Source organism: Cervus canadensis, chromosome Y, assembly GCF_019320065.1.
Source record: "Cervus canadensis isolate Bull #8, Minnesota chromosome Y, ASM1932006v1, whole genome shotgun sequence".
In the NCBI taxonomy this organism is placed as follows: domain Eukaryota; kingdom Metazoa; phylum Chordata; class Mammalia; order Artiodactyla; family Cervidae; genus Cervus; species Cervus canadensis.
In genome coordinates this window covers 6213816-6228097 of record NC_057420.1, presented here as the reverse complement: position 1 = coordinate 6228097, position 14282 = coordinate 6213816, and the positions used below count along the sequence as shown (strand labels likewise).

Here is a 14282-nt window from a genome sequence, read left to right as displayed (position 1 = left end):
TGGCTGCTGCTGTCTTAAAAAAGGTTATGTCCCGTTTTATATGGCAATTTCCTGAAATAAGTCCCATAAAAATACTGTTGCAATGTGAAATGAGTATTTCTCCATATCAACATTTGAATGCTTTCACACAGGTTTTTCTTAATGTTTGTGAAATGAGTATTTCTCAATATTACCATTTGAGTGTTTTCACACACTTTTTCTGTTTAATGTTGTGTGAATTTGTATTTGTGCGCCATGTGTGTACCCCCTCTTCTCTGGTATGACGAGCCAGAGTACCGCTTAATGTGTGTTTATATCTGATATCTGCCCATTTGCAATTGCAGGGGGGGACTGGCACGCCCAGACATGGGTGGATTTAATTCCTTAAAGTCATTGAAGGGAGGTTATCCGTACCTTTGACGAAAGGTGTAGTCGAGTTCGGGGAGGGGAGTTTCTCTGGAACCCTTGGCTCATTCCTCCTCCTTGCTTCCCCCTAGACTAGCAGATGGTCAAAGTGTGGAGGATGGCCCAGGAGCATTGCGGGACTCCGGCAAACCTCTGAAAACCCTGGCGCCCGGGGTAGGGCCAGAGGTGTCCCAGGAGGCCTGGGGCTGGGCGGGCAACCTCCCTGGTGATTACCCGTACCCGGAGCCACCCGCTCCTGGACAGGCGCACACCCCTGGATCCGCCCTCCCGGGGGCAGAAGCCCGGGCACTTGAGCGCTGCTACGCTGGCCTGGAAACCCACCCTGTAGAGGCCACCTGCCCAGGCGCGAGCCCTGGCTGACCCCGCCCCTCGGTGGCCTCCTCAGAGGCAGTGGACAGGCGGAGCGCTCTTTGTAAGGAGGCGCCGGTGGCCCGGCCGCGTTCTGGTCGCTGCAGACCTCCGCCATGGACACCTCATGGAGGTTGTGGTAGCCCCAGTTCGCGCTATAGAAGCTGACGAACAAGACCCCGCTGCTCATCCAGGAAGAGAACACCGCCAGGTAGTGTCTCTCCCTACCTTCTTGCCCTGTTTGGGGCTCCCTGAAATTGCGGGAAGGTCCCGTGCATCCTACCTGGGAGTGAACATGAGCTACCACCATCCCCCCACCCCCAACCTTGACCCCTCTCCCCATGCTGGGTCCTGGGACTAACATGGAGAGGACTCCCCCAACCTCCCACCCCCTACTGTGGTCACCTGGATTTTTAAATTTCTGGCGATCTTCTTGCCCCAAGGGTCAGAGGGTCAGCACAAGGGTCACAGTTCAGTCAGTCAGTTGTGTCTGACTCTTTGCAACCGCATGAATCACAGCACACCAGGCCTCCCTGTCCATCACCAACTCCCGAAGTTTACTCAAACGCATGTCTATCCAGGCAGTGATGCCATCCAACCATCTTATACTCTCTTGTCCCCTTCTCCTCCCACCTTCAATCTTTCCCAGCATCAGGGTCTTTTCAAATAAGTCACCTTTTTGCATCAGGTGGCCAAAGTATTGGAGTTAAGCTCCACCATCAGTCCTTCCAGTGCATATATAGGACTGATTTCCTTTAAGATGGACTGGTTGAATCTCCTTGCAGTCCAAAGAAGTCTCAAGAGTCAACACCACAATTAAAACATTAATGACAATGAAATAAAACCTGTTTCTCAGTTGCACCCTGTGGGTCTAGTAGATAACACCCTGGACAGCACAGAGTATGGCTGTTTTCATCATCACAGAAAGTTCTGTTGCATCTCCATGCTGTAGAGTCTGGATTCTACCATTTGAGATGGTTGCCTGGTTGTTGGTGCTGGGTCTTCCCTACTGTTGTGCGGGCTTTCTCTAGTAGTAGCAAGTAGGGCCTTCTTTGGTCACTGAACACTGGGCTCAGTAGTTGTGGTACCTGGGCTTTGTCTCTCCGAGGGATGTGTGATCTCCATGGTTCAGGGTTTGAACTTGTGTCTCCCTCATGGACAAGTGGATTCTTTTACCACTGAGCCACCAGGGAGGTCTCTGAACTTTATTTTACCACCAAAGACAGCACAGCCTGGATGTTAACTGATGGCATCCTGAGTTCCCTGAGGGGTGGAAAAGCAAGTACAGATTCATCTAGGGGTCAGCACTGCCCTCCATTATTCAGAATGCAGGTTCCACCGAGGAGCTCTGAAAGGGAGTAAAAGTGATGCACTGGTTTTAGTGGAGGGTGGAGTGTGTGGCACTGTTGTAGATGAGCTGACATGGGCCTCTTGGTTTTTGGGCCCTGGTCTGGGGCACGGTCGGCTCCTCTGAGGAATGAGGCTGAGTGCTCAGTACTCCTGACCTCTGTTGACTTTAGGAGGTGGGGGTGCTGGTGTTTTTCATTTTTCTTGCCCTGAGAGAGTGTGGATTTTCTCACTCTGTCTTTTCCAAGAGTCTGAGGGGAGTTTTCACAAGCACAGTGGCAACACTTGTTGACAGTGCCAAGTGGGGGTGTCTTGACACAACCACTGTGCTCCTGTCCAGTATGTCATTTTTGGGGACCACAGAGGTTTTCTTGAACCTGCATCCTTTGCTATACTGGCCTTCAGGTCTGGTCAAAGGAGCACAGTGGTGGAGCAGATGGTGACCATGCCACTCAGGAGTTTCCTACCAAGAAAGTCGGCTTAACATGTACCAAGTTCAGTGTCCCCATCCCCAGGGCCAGTGTTATAGGTTGTTGGCAGGCTGAGAGAATAGAATACTTTTGATATCCACCATGAACTTTGAGCCAGGATTCATGAATGGAGACCTGCTCCATGCCTGTCATCAACTACCAACTAGACAGCAAGTAAAACACATTGGGCTGAGCCTCTGGCTTGCCTGGTGTTTGTGCACAGCTCAGAGACACTTGGGGCTTCCCTGGAGTGGGGTAAAGAATCTGCCTGCAGTGCAGGAGATGTGGGTTCAATCCCTGGATCAGGAAGATTCCCCTGGAGAAGGAAGTGTAACCCACACCAGGACTCTTGCCTGGAGAATCCCATGGACAGAGGAACCTGGCAGGCTACAGTCCTATAGGGCCACAGAGTTGGACATGACTGAGCAACTAACAGATACAAGCACAGATGATCTTTTGTCTCTGTGCCTGCTGACTGATTTCTTGAGTGCTGCCTCATCTCCCTCCATATCCTGTAGCTCCCCACTTCCAGTTACCTCTACTTGGGGAGCCAATCAGGGCACAGAACTGCTCCTTTGTCCTGAGATACACCTTCTCAAATTCAGCAGGTGGGTCCTGCAGTTTCATTGTGTGCCAGTCCAAGGCAGGATGCAGAGAGGAGGAAAGTGCAGACTTCCCACCCTGAAGAGGAAATAAAAGTTCATCCACTCCCATTCCAAAAGCAGGAAGCTTCCTTTGAAATCTTGGACATTCTGAGGTTGGTTTGTGTGTTTGCTACAAGGCTGGGGCCGTGCCCAGCAGCAGGCATGGGCCTGAGATTTGACGGCTCACAAAGGCGTTGGCAGGAGATTTCCTGGAGCCTGTTTCTGGGTTTGGAGTGTGTATCTGTAAGAAGGGATCTGGGAGGGACACTTCAAGGTTGTTGAGTCACATTGGGCATCTCGGACTATGAGAATCTGCTTGTGGGCAGTGTGGTTTATCAGACTTAGGGTGGCATGCAGGGTCTTCCCTTATGGCTCAGTCAGTAAAGAATCTGCATGCAATGCAGGAGACCCAGGTTGATTTCCTACGTCTGGAAGGTCCCCTGGAGAAGGGAATGACAACCCACTCCAGTATTCTTGCTGGAGAATCCCATGGACAGAGGAACCTTGTGGGCTACAGTCCATGGGGTTGCAATCATCAGACATGACTGAGCAACTAGAGAGAGAGAGAAAGAGACGATGGCATGAGGGCTGAGGGCTCTGTCAGCACTGGGTACTGCTGGGGACCGGGCCTTCTAGGCAGATTCATCCAGACTCACCTGGACGGAGCCCAGAGAGGGACCCAGGCACAGTCCACACCATGTCCTCTGATTCTCTGGGTCCCACTTCTCTGCAGGAATGGATGCAACCGGGTGGCAGTAAGGTCTGGTCTGCTGAATGGTTTGTCCTCATGTAAAAGGAGCAGTTCGTCAAACTTCCTGAACATGGAAGTCTGCATGGGTTTCAAGAGGAGAGGGAGCTGTGCTCAGGAATGACCTGGAAGACCTACTTTGTCTGAAAGGATATCACAAGCTGCAGAGGATTTGTTTCTATTGTTTTGGGGTTTTGTTTTTGTTTTTTCTTTTTCAATCAAGTTTCCCACAAAGCGAGGTTTGGGGTAGAGATGAAAACACATACTGAGTAGGTCTTCACTCATGGCTCAGGTGGTAAAGAATCTACCTGCAATGTGGGGGACCCGGGTTCAATCCCTGGGTTGGGAAGATTCCCTGGAGAAGGGAAAGGCTACCCACTCCCTTATTCTGGCCTGGAGAATCCCATGGACTAGTCCATGGAGTCACAAAGAGTGGGACATGACTGAAGGACTTCCACTTCACTTCAAGTCACCAGTAGGTGGGGAGAGTTTCTATATGTGGAATGAAAAGAATGGAATGAAGAGGAGTCTTGCTTGTGCTTTCCTGCTTGGGTGTTATGCTGGAATTTTCCTTCTGAAGTTTAGCACCTTGAGGCAGAGGAGGGTCAAGAGACCCAAGTTGGGGGGCTAGGGGCAGGAACTACTAGATCTCATCTCCCCATCCTGGAATGTGTGACCTGGATGGGCCCATCTTTCAGTTGGGCTCCCCTGCCTGGAAGCACCCCACAACCTCTACCGTGGGACCAGACAATTTGCTCATCTGAGTTCTGATTGTGAGCTGTGCCTGGGTGCATGAGATGTCTCCAGTGGATGACCCTTGTCTTGACAGAATTGACTGGGTGATGGATAACAACACCATGGTGAAGATGGTGCCCATCAAGGTAGTGCACTCAGAGAGGCAGCCAGAGAAGGAGAGCTGCCAGGCACTGGCCCACATCCCCAAGCTGCCTCTGTTGCCCAGCGGCCTCAAGTGGGACCAGATCAAGACGATCAGCATGTTGGAGGAGTCCTACTCATGCTTCTGCCCCTACAGCTGCCAGGGCTCCAAGCCCCAGTTTCCCGGCACCCTGGGCCTCCCAGCCAAGTGCAGTCAGGCCTCCCCCCCTGCACTCAGCTATGTGAAGGCCAAAGACAGGACCGCCAACAGCCTCAGGTCAGAGGAGCTGGCCCACAAGATCGTTGGCAGGGATAAGTCACTAGTGGATGTCCTGGACCCTGATGTGAGAATGAGAACCACCATGGACCTCATGGAGGGCATCTTACCCAAAGATGAGCACCTCCTGGAAGGAGCAAACAAAGGAGGAAGCTGCTGCCCAAGATGCCCTCACCCAGGATGGCAGAGGAGATGTGAGTAGACCACCCCAACTCTCCTGTGTCTCTGCCCTTCCCTGTGTGCCGGTCTAGCATCTTGACTTCCAGGACAGGGACCAGGGACTTATCTCTTTATCTGTTCTCATGCATGTTCTCCAGTGACAGATTTCTCCATAAGTGCTTGGCACATTGGGGATTTTTTTTTTTTAATACCCTGCCATTTAAAGGTCCATTCTGGGAACAATGAAGTTAGTTGGGCAAAGATGTGAAAAGATGTTTCTAGTGATGCCCATGGGTCCTTTCCTTATAAGGCAGCAGTTCTTCTCTGCTGTCTGCCCTCAGAGCACTTGGCAATGTTGGGAGATGCTTCTCATTGTCTCCGCTGGGAGAGTGGAGGCCAGGGATGGTGCTCGTCAACATACAGGGGCACAGGATGTGCCCCCCCACACACACACACACACAAAGAATGTTCCAACGCTAAAGATCACTAGTGCCGAGGTGCAGAAACTTGTTACAGAGGAGTGAAAGCTGAGGCTATGGAGGATATGTGCTTACAAAAGAGGCCTTCTGTTGTTACATATTTAGCTGAGGGGGTGAATTTGCTGTAATTCATTCTGTAATAGAGGGGGGAGCTTCTCTGGTGGCTCAGATGGTTAAAGAATCCACTTGCAACAGGGGAGACCTGGGTTCCATCCCTGGGTCGGCAAGATTCCCTGGAGAAGGGAATGGCCACCCACTCCAGCATTCTGGCCTGAAGAATCACACAGACAGGAGCTGGGTAGGCTAAACTCCCTGGGGGTCACCAGGAGTGGGACGTGACTGAGTGACTAAGAGTTTCATGTGTTTTGTTCTGTAAAGGACCCTCTCTAGCCTCTTGTATTCAGTCACCTGCCCACAAAGGTACACCTGCTTACATCTGTTCTCTTGGTGCACATGGTCTTTGTAAGCATCACTGACTGACAGTAGATAGGAGCATGAATGTCATGCAGCAGACAGGGGCTCAGAGGCTGCAACTGTGGCCGCTGGTGGAAGAACACCCAGTGAAATTTGGGGCCTGTGGTCACACTTACAATGGCAACAGACAGCTCCCCATAGACCTCAGGCTCCCCCCAGACAACTATCTGTATCTCCTCCACAGGTGAGGCTTAGGGTACCATGTGGCATGGGGTTCTAGTTCTGGGCGGCTTTGCTGGTGGCTTAGATGGTAAAGTGTCTGCTTGCAATGTGGGAGACCCGGGTTTGATCCTTGAGTTGGGGATGATCCCCTGGAGAAGGAAGTGGGAACCCACTCCAGTTCCCTTGCCTGGTAAATCCCATGGATAGAAGAACCTGGCAACCTACAGTCCATGGTGTCACAAAGAGTCAGACATGACTAAGCAACTTCACTTTCTAGTTCTGGCCTAGGCACCTACCCTTTTCACACTTCTTTTTGTTTCCTTGATTGATTGATTTTTTTTTTTTTTTTTTTTTGGTGCACCCCCTCGCATGTGGGATCTTCACTTCCAACTAAGGGATCAAAATCTTGTCCCCTGCATTGGAAGGCAGAGTCTTAGCCACTAAACCACCAGGGAAGCCCACTCTGTACCTGCTTCCACTGTCTCCTCTCTCTGGCTGGTGTCCTTTTGTTGGCTCCATGGTTTGCAGGTCTCAGCCCAGGTTTCAGATGCATCTGTGTGCACACGTTCAGAGCTAATGTGGATGTTCTGAGATTTGTTTTCCCAGGAGGGAGGAGACCAGAGTGCCAGCGGCAACATCCTTGGCCACCAATTATACCTACTACAGCAAATCAAACCCCAAGGCAGAGCTGCTGATAAAGATGAAGGGCCTGCAGGGGAAGATTGAAGGTGGGAGGAGAAGGGGATGACAGAGGATGAGATGGTTGGATGACATCACCGACACAACAGACAAGAGTTTGAATAAGCTCCGGGAGTTGGTGATGGACAGGTTGGCCTGGCTTGCTACAGCCCATGGTGACTCTTTGTGTCAGACACAACTGAGTGACTGAACTGAGCTGAAGGGTGAGGACTATTGCAGTTTAGGTCAGGAGAGGGGATTTGTAAGTGGCCAGGGATGTGTGGATGCAGCTGTGTGAACATGATGAGGAATGGAGTGGGGGTTCAGGGACCAGTTCTCTCAGATAGACTGACTCGGAAGGAGAGGACTAGAGATGAGTTCAGTGACCTGATGCTGCAGCTGTGTAGACAAGGAGGAGGCCATTTGCAGAAGAGATCACAGTCCTGTGGCTGGAGTTTTGGGAACATGAGGCAGAGGATCAGAAAGCAAAGCCAAGGGCCAGTGGCTAGAACTCTTTGTACCAGGACAAAGATGATTGTACGGGAGGACAGGGACCCATGGCTAGAACTCTGTACAAGAGGGAGGGCAGATAAAGTCGGGTTCCAGTGCCTGGAGCAGCATCTTCAAGTGGAAGGAAGACTAGTGATAACATCATGGACCGGCCGCCAGATCTGTGTGAAGAGGATGGGGAGGTTTGTAGATGAAGTTGGGGGCTGTGTGGACAAGGATGAGGAGGATAGCAGATAAGGTGAAGGGTCATGGTTGGAGCTATTAAGACAAGGGGCAGAGGACTGAAAGAGAAATCACCAACCCTTGGTGAGAACACTCTGTCAAGGAGGAGGAGGCTCACAGGTAAAGTCAACCACCAGTGGCTGGAACAGTGTGTACAAGTAGGAGGAGATTTTGAGATAAAGTCAGGGACAGGCAGCCTGACCAATGTGAATGGGATGAGAAGGCTTGCACATTAAGGCAGGCTCCAGTGGCTGGGACTGTATGGGCAAGGATGAGGAGCATCATAGTTGAGGTCAGAGACCATTAGTTTAGCTGTGTAGACAAGACCTGACAGGGGGCTTCTGACGTGGCTCGGTGATAAAGAATCTCCCTGCCAATGCAGGAGGTGCAAGTTTAATTCCTGTTCTGGAAGATCCCCTTGAGTAGGAAGTGGAAACAAACTCCAGTATTCTTGCCTGGGAAACCCCATAGATGGAGAAGCCTGAAGAGCCACAGCCCATTATTCAATGGCAATTTGTTGGATGTGACTGAGCATGCACACAGACACACAAGCAGTGAGGAATGAGGCTGGAATATGAGTCCAGGGACCAGTGGCTGGAGCTGGGTGAACACAGAATAGGATTATCAGGATGGAATTCAGGGATCAATGGTTGGATCTGTGTGGACACTAATGGGGCAAGGTTACAGAGAAGGGCAGGGACTATGGTGGAATGTCTGTGGACAAGGAGGAATGACTGTAGATGAGGTTGGGGGTGCAGTTGTGTCTGGATCTTTGTTGACAAGGAGGAAGAGGACTGCACATCAAGTCAGTAGACCATGGGCTGGAAGCTGTGTGAACAGGAAGGAGGAGACTTGCACATGAGGTCAGTGACTACTAGGTGCAGCCACATAAACAAAGGGGAAGGGGGCTGGGAGGTGAAGTCAGGGACGTGAGGTCAGGGAGCAGTGTAGACAGGACAAGGAGAGACACTGGGTGAGGAGGTCAGGGACCAGTGGCTGTGATGTGTGGACAAGGAGGGAAGAGGGTTGGAGACCCATCAGGAACCCGTGATTGGTGATTCTGGTGAAAAGAAAAAAAAGGAGTAGAATGGCAGTGTTGAACATTCCACAAATTCCTGCTGGCTTTTTCCATATTGTAGTATATGTGTTTCCATGCTACTTTCTCCATTAGTCCCACCATCCTTCCCATACCCATCTGTTCTCTATTTGTCTGCATATCCACTGCTGCCCAGCAAATAGGTTTATCAGTATCATCTTTCTAGATTCCATATACATGTGTTAATATATGATATTTGTTTTTTTGTTTGTTTGTTTGTTTTTCTTTCTGATTTATGTCACTCAGTATGATAGGCTCTAGGTTCATCCACCTCCTTAGAACTGACTGAAATGTGTTCCTCTTTGTGGCTGAGTAATATGCCACTGTGTGTATGTACCACAGCTTCTTTATCCATCCATCTGCCAATGGATGTCTAGATTGCTTCTGTGTGCTGCTGCTAAGTCGCTTCAGTCATGTCCAATTCTGTGTGACCACATAGACGGTAGCCCACCAGGCTCCTCTGTCCCTGGGATTCTCCAGGCAAGAGTATTGGAGTGGGTTGCCATTTCCTTCTCCAATGCATGCCTGAATGATAAGTTGATTAAGTCCTGTCAGACTCTGTGTGACCCCATGGACAGCAGCCCGTCAGGCTCTTCTGTCCAGAGGATTCTCCAGGTAAGAATCCTGGGGTGGATTCCCATTTCCTTCTCCACCTCTGTGCTACCTATTATAAATAGTGCTGCCATGAACAATGAGGTACATGTGTCTTTTTCAGTTATGGTTTCCTCTAGCATATATGTCCGGTACTGGGATTTGCTAGATCTTATGGTAGTTTTATTCCTTTTTTTTTTTTTTTTCAAGAAATCTCCATGCTGTCATCCATAATGACTGTAAATTGGCTGTACCAATTTACATTCCCACTAACAGGGCAAGGGGGCTTCCCTCAGCTGGTAAAGTATATACCCATGAGGTGGGAGACCTGGGTTCGATCCCTGGGTTTGGAGGATCCCCTGGGGAAGGGAAAGGCTACCCACTCCAGTATTCTGGTCTGGATAATCTCATGGACTGTATAGCCAAAGGGGTTGCAAAGAGTCAGAAATGACTGAGCGACTTTCACTTTAAAACAATGCAAGAGGGTTTCCCTTTTCTCCACAGCTTCCCAAGCATTTATTGCTTGTAGATTTTTTCAATGCTAGCCTGGTATTTGTTCATGCAAAACAAGTTGCTGAATGGACCGCAGGCCAGGAGGTGCGGGCAGGTGCTGGAGGGTGCCCAGGTCAGTGGGGCCATGACTGAGTCCTGCATGCTGTACCACAGTAGGAGCTCATTGAGAGCCTTGGTCTCAAGCTGCATGTGCTGCAGGAAGCATGAGAGAGCCTGCAGGAGGATATGCAGGCCAACAGTGCACTGGGTGATTAAGTGGAGGCCCTGGTCAAGGCAGTGTACAAGCCCAATGAGTTTGAGAAGTTCCACATATTCACTGGGGACCTCAACAAGGTGGTGAATCTCCTGCTGTCACTGTCGGGCCACCTGGGCTGCGTGGAGAACACCCTCAACAGCCTGGACAACAGCATGCCTCCGGGTGATCTGGTACTCCCCATGAGGCAGCAGAGGTTGAGGGGGAGGCCCCACAGCATGCAGAGTGAACACCTGGAAGCCTTGCTGGGTCCACTGTCCACCTGGTCACGCAAGGTCTTCTCTCTCACTCTCTCCCTTCTCATAGTGGGGGACCACCACGAGGTTCCCTGCGTTGTTCAGTGGCCTGGTCATGTCTGACTCTTTGCAACCCCATGGACTGCAGCACACTGGACTTCCCTGCCCATCACCAATTCTCAGAGTTTACCCAAACTCATGTCCATTGAATTGGTGATGCCATCTAGCCATCACATCCTCTGTCATCCCCTTCTCCTCCCACCTTCAGTATTTCCCAGCATCAGGGTCTTTTCCAATGAGTCGGTTCTTCATATCAGGTGGCCAAAACAGGCTAGCAATTTTATGTGTTCAGACTCACACCCTGAAAGGTGGTGCAGGTATCAGGATACTTCCCCAGCTTGTCACCAGGGAAGAAGCAGTTTTGGTTTTCAGCCCCCACCCCACCCCCCACCCCCCTCACCAACCAAGCAGCAGCCCTGTTGGTCCAGCCTCTCCTCGGGGGCCCTCCACCCCATGATGCTCCGAAGGGGCTGGGGGGAGGCCGTTCAGAGTCACCAGAGGAACAGGAGACTTGCTGACATCAGAAACTGGGCCATAGGCCGGGGCTTTCCCATGCATCCACCAGCCGCCACTTAATGTCTGTTTAACGCTGTTCCTCATTTCCTGTCTTGTTTTCACAGCAGGCTAAGTGAGGGCATGGACGGTAGGTGTGTTCCCCAATTTAGTAGTGGGAGTGTCTATGTGCCCCAGAGTAAGGAGCCAGGGCAGCTATGCGACCAACCCCCTTCTCCTGCCGCTGTCCCCAACCTCCATCTCTATTCTTCCAACCCTTTGTCCTCTTCACTGTCCGCCTCTCCTTTCGCCAGAAGGGTTTAGAAATCCTTCCCTGGGAGATTTCTTTAAATGCACTGCTTTGGCCCACTTTGCCCCCATCAGCAGTGTTGTCAGGAAAAAGCCTTGGGCACACACATCCTCCCCCCAGCCTCCCCTCCCCCGGAGTCTTTCTGCCTGGGTGAACCTCCCAGTTTTGGATGTTTCTGGGCGCTGATGGCTCTTGTGTTCTACAGGGTGTATCTGGGCACCTCATGTGGGGGTGTACCCAAGGCGCCTAGCTGCCCAGTCGGTGGGAGGCACTGGCCACGCCTGCCATGTCCCCAGCAGGCTTGTGCGTCTTCTGTTTGTCCAACAATCCCTGCTCGAGAAGCAGCACATCCTGATCCAGCAGCACAAGGATGCCAGGGAGCTGAAGGAGAACCTGGACCGCCATGAGGGCATAGTCTTCGACATCCTGGCCAGCTACCTGGGCCCTGAGAACCTGGTGGATTACGAGCACTTCTTCAAGATGAAGTCGGCTCTCATCATGGAGCAGCACAAAGCTGTAAGACAAAATACACCTGGGTGAAGAGCAGCTGAAGTGCCTATTGGACAGCCTTCAGCCTGAGGGAGGCAAATGAGAGAGCACCCACCTTCCCACTCTGCCCTCCAGGAAAGAGGATGGAGATTAGGTTGGTGGAGCCATCAGCTCCAGTCCTGTAAATGCAGCTGAAAACTGCAGCCTGCATTTACATTCTGTCTATGTGGAATGGGAGAGGGGGGTGGTCCTCTCAAGGCCAGGTGGCAGTCAGCAAAGCAGTAACTTCTGTATGTGCATTTGGGATGAGTTATTTAATTCTTAGTTTCCCTTTTGGAATGCTGAGTAGAAAGGCTCCCCCAGTCCCCCCCACCCCCCGCAGCTGTAGCCCGGAAGAGTCTCCACGTGCACGTGTGGACCGGGTTCACCATGTGGTCTCTACCCGCCCAGTGTGCAGGCACTGAACCCCTTCCTCCATGAGGGAAGGAACCAGCGCGTCTCTAAGAAGGTGCATGTGGGTTGGGTTGCTAGGAGCTGGGGGTCGCCTGGCGCACGCACATGTTGTCCTGTGGATCGCGGGAGGCGCCGGGTGGCGCGGGGTGGCAGTGTTCTCCCGTGCATCCGCAGGTGTTGCACCCTTCATTGTATCTATCCTGTAAGGATTACTCCCGACCCAGTAAAAAATCATGAGGATAAGCATTATGCGTTAGAAAGGAGAATAGTTGTCTGTGCGGTTTAAAGAGCAGCTGTGAAATGAGCTTTGGCGTGCTGGATTCACTCATGGTGAAATTGCCGCTTGAAGAGTGTGCATGCTTTAAGACGCATGCAGAAGGGACATACTGGCTTTTGTTCTTCTTTTGTTCTAGCATTTGACACCAGCGTACAAATACTATTTTTCCTGCAAAGTGAGATTACTTGGCTGAAAGTGTGTCCTGAAGTTATGTGCTTGTGAGTTTTTGTTTGTTTGTTTGTTTTTGTTTTTTTCTTTCTTAAGGTCCCTGAAATATTTTCCTTTTTCCCTCCCCCCCACCCCAAGAACACTTCTTTGGTGTGTATATGATCATAGATTATAATTGGCAAGTCCTCTCTTATTGCTTCTCTGTTATGGCTGTGTCAGAGTCATGTTTCCTCTAAGAACCGGTGGCTCTGGCTTTCCAGAGGTACCGGTGGACCACACAACGCCTAGATCTTGTCTTTCTCCACCACAGAGTTGACCACTGTCTGTTCCATGTTTTATTGTTTGATATTGCAAGGTAGTCAAGAGAGTCTATTCACTAAAGAAAACACTGTTGAGCTGTTGTTTTCCAGTGGGTGAGTCATGACTAGCAGAAGATAACTTGCAGATCCCATGTGTGGCAAATGATTTGTATCCAGAATGTATAAACAACTTTCCAAATTCACATTATGAGAACAGTCAGCCCAGTTAAAACATGAGCTACCGACTTAAATAGACACTTCACCAAAGAGCCTCTATGCATGTCAATAAGCACAATAGGTGTTCAACCCCTTGTGGCTTGGTTCTCATGGTTAACCTGATGGTTTGTGTTCCATCCCAGTTGGGTGAGATGCCTAGATAATGGCAGGAGAAGCCCTAAGATAACTTCTTGTGAGGGTGATATTTGGAGGTCAGATGACATTTCTCCTTGTTTCCTCTTATGCCCGTGAAAAGAGTTTTCCAGCAGTGGGGAGATAACCCTTTGTCACCAGTGGCTGGCACCTTTCCAAAGACAAAAGCACGCAATGTCATATTAAAGGACACTACTTCACACCCACTGAACTAGAAGGACAAGCTGAACTGGCTGCGGTGATATCTCTGCAGTCCTGGAGGGAACCGATCTGGTAGGCTTCAATGATGCTGGCAATAAACACTCCTTTGGCAGCCCACCCACACCAAAGAGAAAGTCTTTTTTCTGCACTTTTTATTCTTCTTTAATTAAGCTGTTCCTGACTTGAAAAAAATCCCTCTTCTGCTAGTGAAGCATCATCCTCCTCTCCAAGTGCTACGGTCACTTGCTGTGAAAATGGGTCATAGCAGAAAAGATAAAGCTGGCTGTCCACGGACCTCCTGCCCCACCTTCCTCCTTTGAGGAGACAACCACAGTGATGTCAGTGTGTTTTGATTTTGACAAAGCTTTTATCTGTGATTCTTGCCCTTCTCATACAGTATTGTGATCATTTTGATGATATGTCTGTAAAATGTGAAAATAGAGTTTGTGCTTGTATCCAGCTTTTCGATGCCTTTTGAGAACCTTGTCTTCTACACAACAACACACAGGGCTCTGATGTCCTTTAAATGAAGCACATAGAATCACAATGGTCCTGTCTATTTCCCCATCTGCCTCATAAATGTCTGGTTGGTGGGGACACAAAGCTTGCAGTGAGTCAGTGTGCACAACTTTGTATATAGCTATATTACTGCCTATACAAACAATCTGGTGCTAAT

The 14282-nt window shown here is 50.3% G+C and overlaps 1 pseudogene; it reads left to right on the top strand.

The window, feature by feature from the left end:
* The first annotated feature begins 869 nt into the window (after window positions 1–869).
* Window positions 870–11942, top strand: LOC122436397 (annotated as a pseudogene).
* Window positions 11943–14282: the final 2340 nt, after the last annotated feature.